An 18,344-nucleotide genomic window follows, 5' to 3' on the forward strand; every position below is an offset into this window, starting at 1 on the left:
ATCCACTTTGGGTTTTTGGTAGTTTACTGGTGATAAGACTATCTCAGAATTTGGCTGCACAAATTTGCCATGAATCTTAATGTCCAGATCTTAGCTTGCTGAATAGTTAGGAATTCAGACATGGGTCACTGGCACCCAGCTATATAGTTTTGAATAAAACATGACCGCTGTCTTTACCACACTCCGTATCACCCTGCATGAGTCTTGTTTCATTCTACTTTGAGCTGAGAAGAACCTGCAACAGAGTAAGTTAAAAATTAAATTTCTTATTCCCATATTTTAAATATATTCAGTAAGTACATGTGGTTAGTGCTATTATGTTGGTTTGAGTAGCTCTAGATAATGTGTTTATATCACTATTTCCTTATTTTTCATTTGTAGTCATACAGAATTATCTTTCTATTGAAAAAGATGGATAAATGAAGAGAAAATCAAATGCCTGGGCTTAGTTTTTCCTCTTGCTGATGTAATCACATTGCTGCATTGAAATAATTTTTTTTCTTTCTTCTTCTTCTTTTTTGTCTAGATTGGGACTTGAACTTGGTTTCTGATACCTTCACTCACTGGCTGGTGCTCTACCATATGAACCGTGCCAGAAGTAACTTAATAGTACTTTTTTTCCATAAGAAAAGATGATGAAAATATTTTAGTGCTCAATTTGATAACAAAATTTATTCTAAATACTGTGTAAAACTGAGCTGGGCATGGTGGTGTGTGCCTGTAATCCCAGATATTCTGGAGGCAGAAGTAGGAGGATTATTGTCCAATGCCAGCCCTGGGCCATGCCCCCCCCAAAAGAGACCCTATCTGAAAAATAAAGCAAAAAAAATAGGGCTGGGCATGTGGCTCAAGTAGTAGAGCATTTGCCAAAGAAGCACGCATGGCCCTGAGTTCAAAACTTCAGTTCTACCAAGAAAAAAAAATCCTTGGATTCCTAAAACTCAATATATTGGACATAAAGGCTAGAAACTGACTTTCAATCCATGTAGACACACTTTTTATAGTCTTATGGCTCTGCACATTCCTGTAGGAGATTTTTCAGTGGCATCAATATCAATAATAAATAAGATTGTCAGTATATCTGCACTTTTTTTTCTGAAGTTCTAGAACATTTGTATTATAGGCATTTTAAAACCAAATCTTTATAGCAGGAGACAGCTTCCTGATCTAAATGTACAGTTAGAGTTTAGGTCGGCAATTACTCTAAGAGGTTTTTTTGGGGGGCAGGGGTAGGAGGGAATGTCTTCAATCTCTGTATAAATACCAACAGGCTTATGCATTGTAAACCAAATGTGTATGCATAAGTATGAAACTGTAGAGCTGATTTCTTTTTTTCTCTTTTATTTCTTTTGCTAGTCCTGTTGCTTGAGCTCAGGGCCTGTGCACTGTCCCTGAGCTTCTCTTGCTCAAGGCTAGTGCTCTACCACTTGAGCCACAGCGCCAACTATGGCCTTTTTTGTTTATGTGGTACCGAGGAATCGAACCCAGGACTTCATGCATGCTAGGCAAGCACCTTACCACTAAGCCACGTTCTCAGCCCACGTAGAGCTGATTTCTGCTTCAAGTGAAGCTGTACCTGTCATTTTATAAGACCTCTCCCACCCAGAACCCTATAAATGTTGTAGCTAGATCATGGAAATTATAGTGATAGGACCAATTTGAGAATATCTGCTGAGACCAAAAAGTTCATATTTTAAGTTAATTACAGAGTAAATTAGAGTTAATTAAGAGTTAATTAAAGAGTATAAAAAGAATAATAAGATTATTTCTTTTGCTTGTTTTTGAAAAGAACAATGCACTTTAACATAGAGCTGCCTACGCAATTCAAACAAATGTGTGAAGTTGCAGTAACCATCCAGAAATCACGCTTTCTGAAAACCATTCAAGAACAGAGTCTAGACAGGCTGTTTATTGATCTCACTACCTGTAAATTGAAGCTCAGATTATTAACAATTTCAAACAAATCAGGATGCTTCAAAAGAGCAGTGTGACGGGGGCTGGGAAGGTGGCTCAGTGGTAGAGTGCTTGCCTTACATGCCTGAGGCCATGGGTTCGATTCCTCAGCACCACATAAGCAAAAAAGAAAAAAGCCGGAAGTGGCACTGTGGCTCAAGTGGTAGAGCACTAGCCTTGAGCTCAAGAGTGGAGGGACAGTGCCCAGGCCCAGAGTTCAGGCCCCACAACTGGACCAAAAAAAAAAAAAAGAAAAAGAGCAGTGTGAATACAGTCAAACTTCGAACAGGTCTGTAAAAGGGCAGGCCCTGTATTTACCACTAACAAAACTGACAGAAAACTCAGAAAAAGTTAAGAATCCTTCTTGCTGGTGTACATTCCTTACAGTAGCAGACTTTTGCAAATGGAGTTTTACAGTTCATATTTAAGAAACTGTATGTTTGCAACAAATAAAGTATGTGGAATAGTGAATGACAAAAGTACTGTGTAAAGCCAAATGAACTTAAAATAAAGCAATTATATTTACCAAATCATATTGTGTTATTTTATATTTAGGATTGTTCCTGAGTTCTTTTTACTCAAGGCTGGCATTCTACCACTTTGAGCCACAGCACCATTTCCGGTTTTCTGGTGGTTAATTGGAGATAAGAGTCTCATGGACTTTCCTGCCTGGGTTGGCTTTGAATCTCTGTGATCCTCAGATCTCAGCCTCTTGAGTAACTAGGATTATAGGTGTGACCAGCTCCTGGCTTTATCATATTACACTACCAATTGTATTGTAATCAATTACATTTATGAAAGAAAACTGAACATTATCTACCATCCCACTGATGCTTCTTAGAACATGATCTTATCATTCAATACTCTTTTCATCAAGAAGTGGAGTTTATACCTCATCCCTTAGAAATTTGGTGGGTTTTTATGACTGTTTTGACCAGTTAGATTCCAGAATCAGCAACATGATGAGACTCCCAAGACAAGGTCATGAGAGATGATGCAGCTCCCATCTATTTGGCTGGAATATTTTCACTTGTAACTGTTAACAGCAGTCAGCGGCCTAACTGCTCTGAGGGTACCATACAGTGAGGCAGCCAAAGCAGCCCAAGAGGAAAAGTTATAGCTAGGCGCTGGTGGCTCATGCCTGTAATCCTAACTACTCAGGAGACTGAGATCTGAGGATCTCCGTTCAAGCCAGGCTGGGCAAGAAAGTCTGTAGCTTAACATGTTAGAGCGCAAGCCTTGAGGAAAAATAGCTCAGGGACAGTGCCAAGGCCCTGAGTTCAAGCCCCATAACCTACCAAAAAAAAAAAAAAAGAGGAAAGGTTACAGAGATGGATGCTGAAAAGGGTAACTCAGATCAGTGCAACTGTTCTAGCTCATTTCTTCCCTTCCATTCCAATACCAACCATCATTTGCCATTCAATAAGAAACAGAACTGGAACCTTCCAGAAAACCCCTTTCCAAATTCTTGACCCACAGAAGCCATGCATAAATAATAAATAGATAATAAAAATGAGATTGTTATTGTTCTAAGTTTCTAAGTTTCAAATGATAGATTATGTAGTAACAGTAACCACAGCAGAAGTCTTTCTGTATGATGTATTTGTACTTCATCTCTGGAACTTGGGCTCATAATTTGATGGCCATCTAAAAATCCTTTGCCTCACAAAGAATTTTCTTATGTTCACTTTTCTGCCTCAATGAAAACATTTCGGTTCTGCTAGTAACCAACTGAGTCTTGTTCCATTTCAAAACAGTTTTATCAGTATGATTTAAAATTTCTACATTGCTGAGTGCTGGTGGCTCATGCCTGTAATCCTAGCTACTCAGGGATCTGAGATCTGAGGATTTTGTGGTTTCAAGCCAACCTGGACACGAAACTCAGTGAGACTCTTTTTTTTTTTCTTTTTAGAAGGAAAGATTTATTCCAGCAGAGCTGACAAAGCCAAGTTCTCATGAGGAAAGGGAGAAAATGGCCTCAGTGAGACTCTTAACTCCAAATAATCACAGGAAAAGCCAAAAGTGGTGCTGCAGCTCAAGTGGTAGAGCACTAGCCTTGAGCAAAAGAAGCTCAGGGACAGTGCTTAGCCCCAGAGTTCAAGCCCCAGGACAGGCAAAAAAAACATTCCTATATCATCATTGTATTTTAAATTCACAAAGTATTTTCAACTTTGCAAAATCCTTTACATATCTTATTTTAGCTAACTCTTCCAAGAGATTTATGAGATAAGCAAGGTGGATATTAATGAATGAAAAAATCAAAAGACAAGGAGATGACATGTAGATGCTTGAATAACAAACTGGAGAGATTGGAAGGGTGCTCAGTGGTGATTTCTTTTGAAAGATAAACTAAAGGCATGGAGAGTTTAAATAACTTGTTCACATTCAAATAAGTAATGGAAAATTGGAATTAAGCCTCAAATCTTCTGATCATGGCTTAACTAATTAAAGTCTTATTCCATTTTGCTTTAAAGTTCTGATTATGTCCAAATTTATTTCACCCTGAGACATACTAAGTTATATACAGTTTTGACAGAAGCCTGCTGTTCTTATGTTAATTTTTTTTCTCTCTCTTCTTCCTTATTTACTGTCTTTAAAACTTTGTTGGTGCCTAAAACATTTCACCAAAGTGTTTCAGTGTTAACTCCGACACAAGTGATGATAATTATGTTCCAAAGTTTAGAAAATTATGCACAAATTATCAATTAAGCAAATGCTTCAACAGTTACATGCCTCATCAAGAGAAATTATGCAAACTCTGGGAGAATGACAATTTTATACAAGATGTTTTTATTTATTACATTTCCTAAATTGTTGTGGATAATTTTCAATAACTTTATCAACATATTATACCATTTACATCCCGAATGAAATTTTGTGATCAGAGATTTTTCTCAAATATGCTATATGTATGACACCTCTAGAGCAATCTAAAACATAAATGTGTGATGTATGAAAGGTGACAAATTCTCCATATCTTAAACTGTATTCATATTTATTTCCTACAAATCTGTTTTCCCCTCAGTTTCCATTCTGTTAGCTAGCACTCATCTGAGTTACAAACTCTGAAATTAATTCTAGTGTCTTTCTTCCTCCTACTCTCATGCTCTACCACAGCTAACATCATCAAATTCCATTGTCTCTATCAGTGGAATAATTCCTAACTGTTCTCTCATTTTCCATTCTAAGTGAAGTTTGTGTTCAGCCAGCAGTACAACATTACCATAGCTTTAAGAGGTTGGATATGAGCATTTCAAATACAGCCCTCTTGAATCTGTTTGGGATTTTTGCTCAATTCTTCTTAGTTTAATAAAACACATTTATGAGCTTATATCATATTCTAGAAAATTTTCTAGGTTTTGAACAGCACAAGGGTAGTTTGAACCATGTTTCAGGCCTTTAAAGGGACACAGATTAAGGCAAATAATTGCAATATAAGCCAGGCACCAGTGTCTCACATCACATCTATAATCCTAGGCTACTCAGGAGGTTGAGAGCCGAGGATCAAGGTTACAAGCCAGGCCAGGCAGGAAAATTCAAGAGATTCTTATCTCCAATTAAGTATGGATGCAAGCATTAAGGGTAACCGTTAAAACGATAAAAATGCAAAGTATCATTTCAAGCAAGTCGGGGGGGGGGGGGGGAAATGATTGAAAAAAGGGGGAAGAAAACAAAAAAAAAAAGTGGGCTGGGAATTTGGCTTAGTGGTAGAGTGTTTGCCTAGCATGCCTGAAGCCCCAGGTTCAATTCCTCAGTACCACATAAACAGAAAAAAGCCTGGAGTGGTGGTGTGGCTCAAGAGGTAGAGTGCTAGCCCTGAGCAAAAGAAGCTCAGAGACAGTGCCCAGGCCTTGAGTTCAAGCCCCATGACAGGCAAAAAAACCCAGAACAAACAACCCCAAAAGAACAAGATTTTTAAAAAAAGTAAGCCAGACCCAAAGAAACATAGGTCCCATGTTTTCCCTTATTTGCAATAATTAGTATACATCTAGGATAATCTCAGCAGATAAGCAGGATAGCTCAATAGATATGTACATGTGACCATATAAGATGATGCTAATCAAAATGAACTCTAAGACATGGACACAAGAGGTTTTTCTTTGTTGTTTTTAATGTACTATGTGATTTTTTTTTGTTTCTTTTGTATTCTTCCCCCTATGGTATATCTCCTATTGTAACTGTATTAGATTTTAGTACCCTGTTATTGTATTTATTTATTAATTTACATTTTCTTTACATATATTTCTTTACATATTTATTTATTTATGTTTATTTGAATTAGGGAAGGCAGGGGAACAACAGAATGGTGAGACAAAGGACAAGGGGGAACCAATGCAACAGCATTGGAAATGATCTGTACAACTTGAGGTGGGGGTTGAGGGGAAGGAAAGTGGGAGAAAAATGAGCAAAGGGTAACAAGTTTGACAAGAAATGTACTTATACCTTACTTATGTAACTGTAACCCTTCTGTACATCACCTTGACAATACAAAGGGGAAACATAAAAAATAAAAATAAATTCTACAAGGCCTTCAAAGCAGAGCTCACACCAATACTCCTCCAACTCTTCAATGAAATTGAAAGTTCACTACCGAACTCATTCTATGATGCCATCATAACCCTCATCCCAAAACCAGGACTCATCAAAGAAAGAGAACTATAGACCCATTTCTTTGATGAACATTGATGCAAAACTTCTCAACAAAATTTTGGCCAATTGACTTCAACAATTCGTCCAAAAAATCATACACCACGATCAAACAGGATTCATTTCAGGGATGCAAACCTGGTTCAATATACACAAACCAATTAATATAATTCGTAACATCAACAAGAGGAAGGATAAGAACCACATGGTTATCTCAATAGATGCAGAAAAAGCATTTGACAAGATCCAACACTCCTTTATGATGAAGGTTCTGGAAAAACTAGGAATCTAGGGAACATTCCTCAATGCAATAAAGGCTGTATTTGACAAACCTAAAGCCAGCATTATACTTAATGGCAAAAAGCGAAAGCCATTTCCTTTTAACTCAGGAACAAGACAAGGATGTCCACTCTCTCCACTTCTCTTCAATTTAGTATTAGAATGCCTAGCTACAGCAATAAGACAAGATGCAAACATAAAAGGGATCCAAATAGGTAATGCTGAAGTAACACTCTCCCTCTTTGCAGATGACATGATCTTGTATTTAAAGAATCCCATGGACTCCACTCCCAAATTAGTCAAGCTGATTCAAAACTTTGGCAAAGTAGCAGGGTATAAAATTAGCCCTCAAAAATCAATGGCTTTTCTGTATGCCAACAATGAGAAAAGCGTGGCTGAAATCAGGAAAGCAACTCCATTTGTAACAGCCCCACAAAAAAATACCTAGGAATTAACCCTGCTTTCACTGTATTGGATGTTGGTATAATTTGTGGAGGGGAAGGGCAAAAACAAGTCATTTAAATAGGGATACAGGTAGACACATTGCAACAATGAGATGTACAAGTTATGTCGAAAACGAACTTTACAAGTCTGGTGGGGGTGGGGGTGGGGGGTGGGATAGGGTGGGGTGGGTGGGAGGTGGGGGTGGAGGTGGGTGGGGGTGGAGATGGGAAGGGATGGGAAGGGGAAACAAAGGAGGAGGCAACAATGCTTGATAAGTAATGTACTCACTATCTTGCCCATGTAATTGTAACCCCTCTGTACGGTATTTTCACAATAAAAATAATAAATAAATAAAAATAAAAATAAAATAAGGAATAAAGGGGAGAGGATTGTAAACAGGAAACAAATAATAAGATAAGTTTGGTCCAAATATATCATTAATCATCAAAATATTTACAGATGAACTCAACAAATGCCAGAGGCTAGGAAAATCCAGCTGTATAGGGCTTATAAAAGTCATAACTAAACAAACATAAAAAGCTTTTAAATAGCATATCATGAACTTTTATTCAACTAATAGTATAGATTAGAACTGATAGAGGCCAAGCACCAGTGGCTCATGCTTGTATTCCTAGCTACTGAATTCAAAGCTAGCCCAGGCAGGAAAGTCTGTGAGACTCTTAGGGTCTAATTAACCAGCAAAAAGCCAGAAATAGAGCTGTGGTTCAACTGGTAAAGTGGTAGCCTTGAGCAAAAAAGCTAAGGAACAGAACTCAGGACCTGAGTTCAAGCCCCAGGACTGGCATAAAAAGAAAAAATATATATCAATGCCATGCAATATAATAACAGAGTAAAAGAGAAAAACATATAATAGTACACCCATAAAAATTGCAAAGTTAATACATGATTAAATGCTTAGTTTCAAGTGCATCTGTTGTGTTTTTGTTTTAAAAATCTTTAACAGCAATATTGATGAAATGTTGATAATTATTGAAGCTGGGTGATGGAAATTCATTATGCTATTCTATCTACTTATGTGTTTGATGAAACATTTCCATAATAAAAATGCTTAAAAATAAGCCAAAGCTTAGAAAGCTAATATAGCAGATAGGTAGGTATACGGATGCTTGATGGATTATTTCTTAATCATTTTTAAGTGTAAAATATTTCACAATTGAATAATAATTAAAATCCAAGTACAGCTGGTTTGCATCTGTAATCCTACCTAATCAAGGGGAGAAGATATTGAGGTTTGCCGTCTGAAGCCAGCTCAGGCCGAAAAGTCTATGAGACTCCATCTCCAACAATAACCAGCAAAATACCAGGCTGGAAGTATGGCTCAAAATAATAGAGCACCAGTGGAGCAAGCAAGCTGAGAAAATGTGAGGCCCTGAGTTCAAATCCTAGAAATCACTGAAAAATCAAAAATAAAAACAAAGAAAAAGTTATGCAGTTCTCAAACACAAAGTTTCTTTGGATATTTGAATAATTTGGTATTAGGACAATAAATAAGGGTAAGAAGTACCAAAGATGTAAAAAAGGAAAAGGTGTTTTAGAGTTCTGTAAACAGGAACCAGTGGCTCATGCCTGTAATTCTAGATGTAATGGAAGCTGAGATCAGGAAGATCACTGCTTGAGGCCAGCCCAGAAAAGTTTGAGAGAACCTTTCTCAACCAATAGCTAGCACAGTGGGTAATGTCTTTGAAGGATATCTTGATCCTGCCTTCTTCTTGTTACTTTTCTCTGCTTCTTGGCCTTCATGAATTGAGCAGCCTCTGCCACATGCTCTTCCGTGATGTTTTACCTCACCTCAGACTAAAAGCAGTGTAAACAGTAGGCCATGGACTGAAACCACTGAAAATATGCCTCCCCACCTTGAAAAAAAGTCTCTTCCTTTTATGTTTTCAGGCATTTTGTGAAAATAAATGACAAAAATAAATAAGTAGTAAAATAGACTGATGAACATAGTATCTGCCCATTGCTTTTCAAGAAGTAAAACAGAATTCCTGGTTTCTACCCACCAGGTACCATTAGCACCTTTCACACCAACTCGTGACAGTCAATCAGTGGCTTCAGATATTGTCAAATGTTGCTTGGGATTGCAAAATAGCCCTTGGTTGAAAAGCACTGATCAAAACAATAACTTCCTGTCAGAGAGGAAATTTATATTTTGGTTCAGTCTCAAATTTAGAGACATTCTTTGTTTTCTGAATTAATGTTTTACCTTTGCTTCCAGCCTTACAAGTGTGTCCATGGAAACCTGTCTAAGTGAGGACACCATTATGTACATAGCAACAATGAATAAAACCCAGAAATTCTCATTGGTAATGGGTGCCACTTCTGTAGTCTAGGTGAAATATTCTTTAGTGACTTTGGGAAAAGGATAAATTCATAAATATTATGTTTACCATTCTCTGATCCTAGTACCCTGGCCTATAATGCTATATATTAATTTTGCTTGTTTTTTTGAACTTTATCTCAAGGGTTGGCCAACTTTTTCTTATAGAGCCTGATAGCAAATATTCTAGGCTTACAGGCCAGATGGTATCTCTCACATCTGTTCAATTCTGCAGCTGTAACACTGAAGCCATCAAAGACAATACAAGAATGAGTATGTGGCTATCTTCCAATAAAACTTTAATTAGGAAAACAGGTGGCCAGTTCCCAGGCCATAGTTTGATGACTCCTACTTATATAAATTGAAATATATATCATTGTATTATTTTTTTTGTTTCTGGTTTCTTTTGTTCAATATTTCGATTGTGAAATTCATGCTCTTATGTACAATTGTAATTCAGACTCCCATAGTTCTATAGAAATCAATTAACTGAATTTACCCATTTCATTATTGATAGATATACGGGTAATTTTTACCTTAAGACTTTTATGAAAAGGGCTGCTGTAAACATATGTGCAGGTCTTATACGTAAGACTGGAGTCTGTCTTGTGAATATATTCATCTTTAGTAAGTGCTACCTAAAAGTTATTCTTCAGAAAGATAATTTCAAAGAAAGTATTAATCAAAACATTTTTTTGTCAGTCATGGGGCCTGAACTCAGGGCCTGGGCACTGTTCCTGAGCTTTTGTGCTCAAGGCTAGTGCTCTAATATTTTGAGCCACAGCCCCACTTCCAGTTTTCTGGTGGTTAATTAGAGATAAGAGTCTCATGGACTTTCTTGCCCAGGCCGGCTTCGAACCTCAATCCTCAGATCTCAGCCTCCTAAGTAGCTAGGATTACAAGCATGAGCCACCAGTGTCCAGCATCAAAACTTTTTTTTTTTTATTGTTCAAACCCATTGGTTTGTTCTTGAGCTAATTTAATCCTATGATAACTATTGTTTTCACTGAAGAACTACTTTTATTTTATTTATTTATTTATTTATTTATTTATTTATTTATTTATTTTTGGGTCCGGTTGTGGGGCCTGAACTCTGTGCCTGGGTGCTGTCCCTCAGCTCTTCAGCTCAAGGCTAGTGCTCTACCACTTGAGCCACAGCGCCACTTCCGGCTTTTTTCTTTTTGCTTATGTGGTGCTGAGGAATCGAACCCAGGGCCTCAGGCATGCAAGGCAAGTGCTCTACAACTGAGCCACCTTCCCAGACCCCCCCCCTTTTTTTTGTCAATCGTGGGGCTTGAACTCTAGGCCTGGGTACTGTCTCTGAGTTTTTCAGCTCAAGGCTAGCACTCTACCACTTGAGCCACAGTGCCACTTCCAGCCCTTTTCACTGTTTATGTGGTGCTAAGGAATCGAACCCAGGGCCTCATGCATGCGAGGCAAGCATGCAGGCTGAGCTACCTTTCTAGCTCCTAAAAATTTCCTCATTTACTTTTTTTTTGTCGGTGGTGGGGCTTGAACTCTGGGCCTGGGTGCTGTCCCTCAGCTCTTCAGCTTAAGGCAAGCGCTCTACCATTTGAACCACAGTGCCACTTCCTGTACTACTTCTTATCATCAGTAAATTAGTCATATCTCCTGAGATTTTTATTTTAGGTAATAATATCCCCATGACTTTATTCATTTAGACCAGAAGATCAGAGCTATAGTTGACTTTCTTTTGTTTTATTACTATGTTGTTTCTACCATTGTAGTGATTCATTCCATCGTTCATCTCTGCCTCCCTACTATACCACTAGAAGCCTCATTCAAACCCTCATCATTGTATACTAAACTAAACCAATGTCATGAAGGACACTGCTAGGGTTTAAATGTATTCTGATCATGACAAAACTCACATGTCCAATATAATGGTCTTGAGAGGTAATGGGGTCTTTTTTTTGGGGTGCTGGTCCTGGGCTTGAACTCAGGACCTGGGTGCTGTTTCTGAGCTTTTTTGATTAAGGCTAGCACACTACCACTTCAGTCACAGCTTGATTTCTGGCTTTTTTTGGGGGGGGGTGGGAGGGGGGTTAGAGATAGGAGTTTCATGGACTTTCCTGCTCATGCTGGCTTTGAACCATGATTCTCAGATCTTAGCCTCCTGAGTAACTAAGATTATAGGTGTGAGCCACCAGCACCCAGCTAACTTTCATTTTCCTAACTTCAGCAACTGAGATGTAGTAAACATTCAGCTGAGTGGATGAATGGATGAACGAATATATACAAGTCGACCTCCCCCATTGTTTGTTTTCTGTTTTTGCAGCTCCCCAAATGAAATTCCCAAAGCAGCAAGAACTTTAATACTACTTCATCATCTCAAAATAGGACAAGAAAGGTAAACTGACTATTTTTTTTTTTTTTTTGTCGGTCGTGGGGCTCAAACTCTGGGCGTGGGTGCTGTCTCTCAGCAGTTCAGCTCAAGGTGAGCATTCTACCACTTGAGCCACAGCACCACTTCAGTTTTCTGAGTGGTTTATTGGAGATGAGTCTCTTGAACTTTCTTGCCCTGGCTGGCTTTGAATCTCGATCCTTAGATCTCAGCTTCCTGAGTAGCTAGGATTACAGGCATGAGCCACCAGCGCCTGGCTAGGCTGACTATTTAACCTAAGATGACTATTTCTAACCTAAAGTTAGAAGTGTTGTGCAGTTTAAGACTGATAAACTGTGGAAGTTTAACAGTTGTGTCTTGGAAGCCACATGTAAAGGACACAAAAAATAATCTAGCATTTGGCAGTTCTCATGATGGTTTTTTAAAATAATAAGACTTGTAGTCAATACAAATGCATTATTGTTAATATTTTATCAGTTACTGTTTCCCTTTGAATGCAGCTCATTACAGGCACTGCTGTATTATTAAGTATAAATGTATTACATCCAAGGACCAATTTTTCCCATCCCTGCAGTATGAAGTTCTGCTTTTTGTAACAGCCATCAATGGGTAAGTCAGATTCGTTTAACCTAAATTTGCTATACAGCACACTTTGTTGGAATGCAGGCATGCTTTCATTTGAGGGATACCTGCATAATCATGCTATCTATTCCATGCTCTGCAGCAGAATAAACCAAGCAAATGGAGCCAACTTCATTGTGAACAATAATACAACAGCTGTGTATGGACTGCAGGCATTTCTGGATTCATCACTCAGGGACTGTTTAGTCATTGGTATAATCAAGAATGAACCTTCCAAATTTCCACAAGAAAATAATAGTGTAGCACATACACATGTTGAATTATGTATGGATTTATAAACAATTATAATTGGTCCTAGGGCTTGAACTTAGGGTCTGACTGCTGTTCCTGAGCTTTTGTGCTCAAAGCTAATACTCTACCACTAGAGCCACGGTTCAGCTTCTAGCTTTTTGGTGATTAATTAGAGCTAAGAGTCTCATGGACCTTCCTGTCTGGGCTGGCTTTGAACTTTTTTTTTGTCGGTTGTGGGGCTTGAACTCAGCTCAAGGCGAGCACTCTACCGCTTGAGCCACAGCACCACTTCCGGTTTTCGAGTGGTTTATTCGAGATAAGAGTCTCACTGACTTTGCTGCCTGGGCTGGCTTTGAACTTTCATCCTTAGACGTCAGGCTCCTAAGTAGGTAGGATTAACAGGCGTGAGCCACTGGTGCCTGGTTATACTAATATTTTCTTTTGTTACAATTTTTCTACCATTTTCATAATTTTTAGTACTCCAAAGTATTAATCTGAGCAAACCTTGGACAAAATAAATGTTATGGTCAGAGTCATCCTCTGTCATGCTGCTTGACTTAGACCTTATTACAGAAGAAAGCTTTTAGTACATATGAATTGGGTTATGGGAAAGTTACCATAGATATCTCATTGACCTTTGCCACATATCACATTTCAAGTCATCTTGTTTCCTAAGGGAGAGTTTATTTTTTTTCAGCCTTTTAAATTTTTTTTTATTATTATAAAGATTATGTACAGAGGGGTTACAGTTATATAAGTCAGGCAAACAGTATATTTCCTTTCCTTTTTTTTGGGGGGGGGGTCCAGTCGTGGGCCTGAACTCTGGGCCTGGGCGCTGTCCCTCAGCTCTTCAGCTCCAGGCTAGTGCTCTATCACTTGAGCCACAGCGCCACTTCCGGCTTTTTTTGTATGTGGTGCTGAGGAATCAAACCCAGGGCCTCAGGCATGCAAGGCAAATGCTCTACCACTGAGCCACCTTCCCATCCCCTCCCGAAGGGAGAGTTTAAAAAGCTTGGCAATGGTAGAGCCTTGTGGTACATATGTAGGTACCTATCATCAGAATGAGATTCTTGGAAATTCTGTGTGGTCCTGGCCTCTTCTGACTTCTCATTCCATGTAATGAGAATCAGGCTCTATTTCTTGGTCAGATGCAATGATCTCTTAAAAACTAATCCTTGTATGATATTCAGAAAATAACAAATTATAGCAGCTTGAAAATAAGAATTTATACAATGGGAGAGGCTTTGCAAATAGACTTTGAGAAGTACCATAATCTATTGATTTCTTTTCTCCCCCAAGGCAGCTGAGCTTTCAATATTCTAAGAGCTGCAAACTAAAGGAAATCCATTTTTTTCTTTTGTTATGATTCATCACTATTCTGTAATCAATTGGTTTTTCACGAAGGAAGAGTGGGTGGATTGAATCACTTTTCTCCCCCAATTTTAAGATCTTCAGGAGCACACAGGAGAATTAAGTAGAAGCTTATTAAAAATGAAAATCCTTGAGCTCAGACCTACAGATTGAATTTGACCCATCTTTTAATTGAGGCAACTTCTTTTAAAAAAATTATTTTATTGTAAAGATGCTGTACAGAGGGGTTACAGTTACATGAGTTAGATAATGAGTACATTTCTTGTTGAGAATTGTTACCCCCTCCTTTGTTTTTCTCATAATATCACTTCCCTCCCCCACCTTCCTCACTTTCTCTCCACCAAGTTGTGAAGTTCATTTCCAACATAGTGTCTTGTGAGTATCATTGTTGCAATGGGTCATCCTGTGTCCTCGTTTCAGCATTTTGTTTTTTTTTTTTTTTTTTTTTTGTCGGTCGTGGGGCTTGAACTCTGGGCCTGGGCGTTGTCCCTTAGCTCTTCAGCTCAAGGCGAGCGCTCTACCACTTGAGCTACAGCGCCACTTCCGGTTTTCTGGTGGTTTTATTGGAGATAGGAGTCTCACGGTCTCTCCTGTCCGGGCTGGCTTTGAACCGCAATCCTCAGATCTCAGCCTCCTGAGTAGCTAGGATTACAGGCGTGAGCCACCAGCGCCCGGCTTCAGCATTTTGTTATTCCCCTTCCCTTCCCCAAATTAGAGAAATGTATATACAAAATGTAGGGTACCAAAATCAAATACAGTGACAACAGGGATATACCATAGGGGGAAGGACATACAAAAGAAACAAAAAAAAAATCACATAGTACATTAAAAATGATAGCAAAGAGAAACCTCTTGTGTCCATATCTTGGGGTTCATTTCACTTAACATCATCTTATATGGTCATATGTTCTTAGCATCTGAGCTTTTCTGTTCATCTGATAAGATTATCCTAGATATGTGCTAATTATTGCAAATAAGGGGAACCATAGAAATGTGGTATATATACACAATGGAATTCTATGCCTCCATCAGAAAGAATGACATTGTCCCATTTGTTAGGAAATGGAAAGACTTGGAAAAAATTATTATACTAAGTGAAGTAAACCAGGACCAAAGAAACATAGGTCCCATGGTTTCCCTTATTTGTAATAACTAGTATATGTCTGAGACAAGCAGAAATGGTCAGATAAGTTGATCTTAAGCAAAATGAACCCAAAGATAAGGATTCAAATGTTTTTTCTTTCTTGCTATTGTTTCTAACATATTTATATTTCTTTGTTGCTTTGTATGTCCCTCCCCCACGGTATAACCCGTTTTCACTATATTTGATGTTGGTATAATTTGTGGAGGGGAAAGGAAAAAACAAATTGTTTAAATAGAGATACAGGTGGACCCATTGCAACAATGAGATGTACAAGATATGTCGAAAATGAAGTTTACAACTTTGGTGTGAGGAGAGGAGAGGAGGGGGCGGTTGGGGGAGATGAGAAGGGATGGTAAGGGGAAACAAAGGAGGAGGCAACAATGTTTGATAAGAAATGCACTCATTACCTTGCACATGTAATTGGACTATATTTTCACAATAAAAAAAAGGGAGAACCATGGGACCTATATTTCTTTGGTTCTGGCTTATTTCACTTATTTTTTCCAAGTCTTTCCATTTCCTAACAAATGAGACAATGTCATTTTTTCTGATGAAATCATAGAATTCCATTGTGTATATATACCACATTTTCTTGACCCATTCATCTACTGAGGGACATCTGGGTTGGTTCCATATCTTATGGCGAATAATGCTGCAATAAACATAATTGTAGGGCTGGGAATGTGGCTTAGTGGTAGCGTGCTTGCCTAGCATACACAAAGCCCTGGGTTCAATTCCTCAGTACCACATAAAGAGCCAGAAGTGGTGCTGTGGCTCAAGTGGTAGAGTGCTATCCTTGAGCAAAAGAAACTCAGGGAAAGTGCCCAGGCCTGCGTTCAAGCCCCAGGACTGGCAAAAACAAAAACAAAAACAACCCCCCCCCCCCACATAATTGTACTGGTAGCTTTAGTATATAGCCTTGTTTGTGATTGTTTGGGTAAATGCCCAAAAGTGGGATTGCTGGGTCATAGGGGAGCTCTATGTGGAGTCTTTTGAGGACCCTCCACACTATTTTCCAAAGTGGTTGAACAAGTTTACATTCCCACCAACAATGCATTAAGGTTCCCTTTTGGCCACATCCCCTCCAGCATCTGTTGTTATTAGAGTTCTTGATTATAGCCATTCTAACTGGGGTGGGGTGGAATCTCAATGTTGTTTTGATTTGCATTTGCTTTATGTGAGGCAACTTCTTATGCACATCAGAGGCTGAGATACAGTGGACTAGGTGACTCTGAGGGCCCCTTCATCCCATAAAATTCTGTGGGGCACAGAGAATCTTTCCAAATGTAAGTTTGTTGGTAACAGAAAATTCCTCTTTTCCCTTGCATTAGATTTAATAAACCTGCAAGGGTTTCTTTCTTTTCTTTTTTATTTGATGCCAGTCCTGGGGCTTGTACTCAGGGCCTGGGCAATGTCCCTGAGATGTTGTGTTCAAGGCTAGTGCTCTACCACTTGAGTCACAGCTCCACTTCTGGCTTTTTTGGTGCTTAATTGGAAATAAGAGTCTTATGGATTTTCCTGCCTTGGCTGGCTTTGAACCATAATTCTCAGATCTCAGTTTCCTGAATAGCTAAGATTACAGATGAGAGCTGCCAGTGTCCAACTCAAAGGGTTTCCTGGAATGAGATTCAGTTGACAGACAAGGTTCAATATGTAGTGATTAGTCAACCTTGTATGGACACATAGCTCTTAAACATTCATTCAAGGTAGCACTAAAAGCTCAGTGATTCTTATGATGAGTGAGAGGCTGGTTTGATATGCATTTCATCTTCTGTTTATTTCCAACAAATCCCAATTAACTCAAGTTAGTTCCTCTCTGAGAGGGAGTTACTTTAAAGGCTTTAGAGATTGTAGAAGAGTTCACAGAAAGCTGTGTGAGGTCATAAAAAAACCCTTGTATGCATGTGTACACAAATATATTAATTGAAAGTATGGTTTACCCAGGGGAGAATTCCAGTGGTGTAACTCCTTAGAACAATTAACTCACAGTCTAACAAAATGAATACTAGCAAGTTGGAACTTGAGTTGTATGTGAAGAGGAAGGTCAAGTGTGTGTGTGTGTGTGTGTGTGTGTGTGTGTGTGTGTGTGTGTGTGTGTGTGTGTGTGTGAGGGGGGTGGTGTAGATGAATGAAAAGAATGGTGAGTGAGAATGCAGTCATAATATTCAATGCATATCCTATAAAACTAGGAAAATTGAAGGAATAGATGGGGTTGAGAGGAATGGGGAAAAATGATGATAAGAATGATATCCATCAAGATATATCGTAGTCATAAACTGACTTATTGAATGGTTATCCCTTTGTGTAACTACTTAAAGATAATGAAAATATACTCAACAACAACAATAACAATAAAAAGCCTTCTAGGCAGTGGTGGCTCATGGCTAATGAGGAGGCTGAGATTTGAGGATTAAAGTTCAAAGTCAACCCTGGGCAGGAAAACTTGTGATACTCTGATCCCCAATTAACTACCAAAAACACTGGAAGTGGAAGTATTGTTCACATGGTAGAGTGCTAGCCTTGAGCAGAAAAAGCTCAGGGACAGTGCCTAGGCCCGAAGTTCAAGTCCCAGGACTGGCACACAAAAAAAATCAAAAACCAAAAACCAAAACCAAAACAAAGAAACAAACCTAATGAGGAAATTGACATGAAGAAGGAAAAGAGGAATTTTGGCCTCAGCAAATCTTCAGATGAGAACAATCCTTGCTTCTGGTTGTTGAGGCTATAGTGCAAATGGAATCTCATGTCATTGAGAAAGGAGATATGGCACACCCAGTATTCAAGAAAAAATTGGCAGTTCCTTAAAAAGTTAAATACATATATTTTGTGATCTAACAATTCCACCCTGAAGTATTTATTCCAGAGAAATGGAAACACATAGCTGGGTGCCGGTGGCTCACACCTAGGTACTCAGGAGGCTGAGATCTGAG

The 18,344-nt window shown here is 38.7% G+C and overlaps 1 long non-coding RNA gene across 2 annotated transcripts in view; it reads left to right on the forward strand.

Moving 5' to 3' along the window:
• Window positions 1–18,344, forward strand: part of LOC138839641 (uncharacterized) — a 184,502-nt gene that overhangs the window by 17,586 nt on the left and 148,572 nt on the right. For both annotated transcript variants that reach the window (XR_011376006.1, XR_011376005.1), the window contains exons 3-4: window positions 11,961–12,032; window positions 12,527–12,635. This is a non-coding gene — a long non-coding RNA (uncharacterized lncRNA). The remainder of the gene's footprint in view (window positions 1–11,960; window positions 12,033–12,526; window positions 12,636–18,344) is intronic.

The sequence above is a fragment of the Dipodomys merriami genome, unplaced genomic scaffold (assembly GCF_024711535.1).
Source record: "Dipodomys merriami isolate MVZ:Mamm:240054 unplaced genomic scaffold, mDipMer1.0.p SCAF_3, whole genome shotgun sequence".
NCBI lineage: Eukaryota > Metazoa > Chordata > Mammalia > Rodentia > Heteromyidae > Dipodomys > Dipodomys merriami.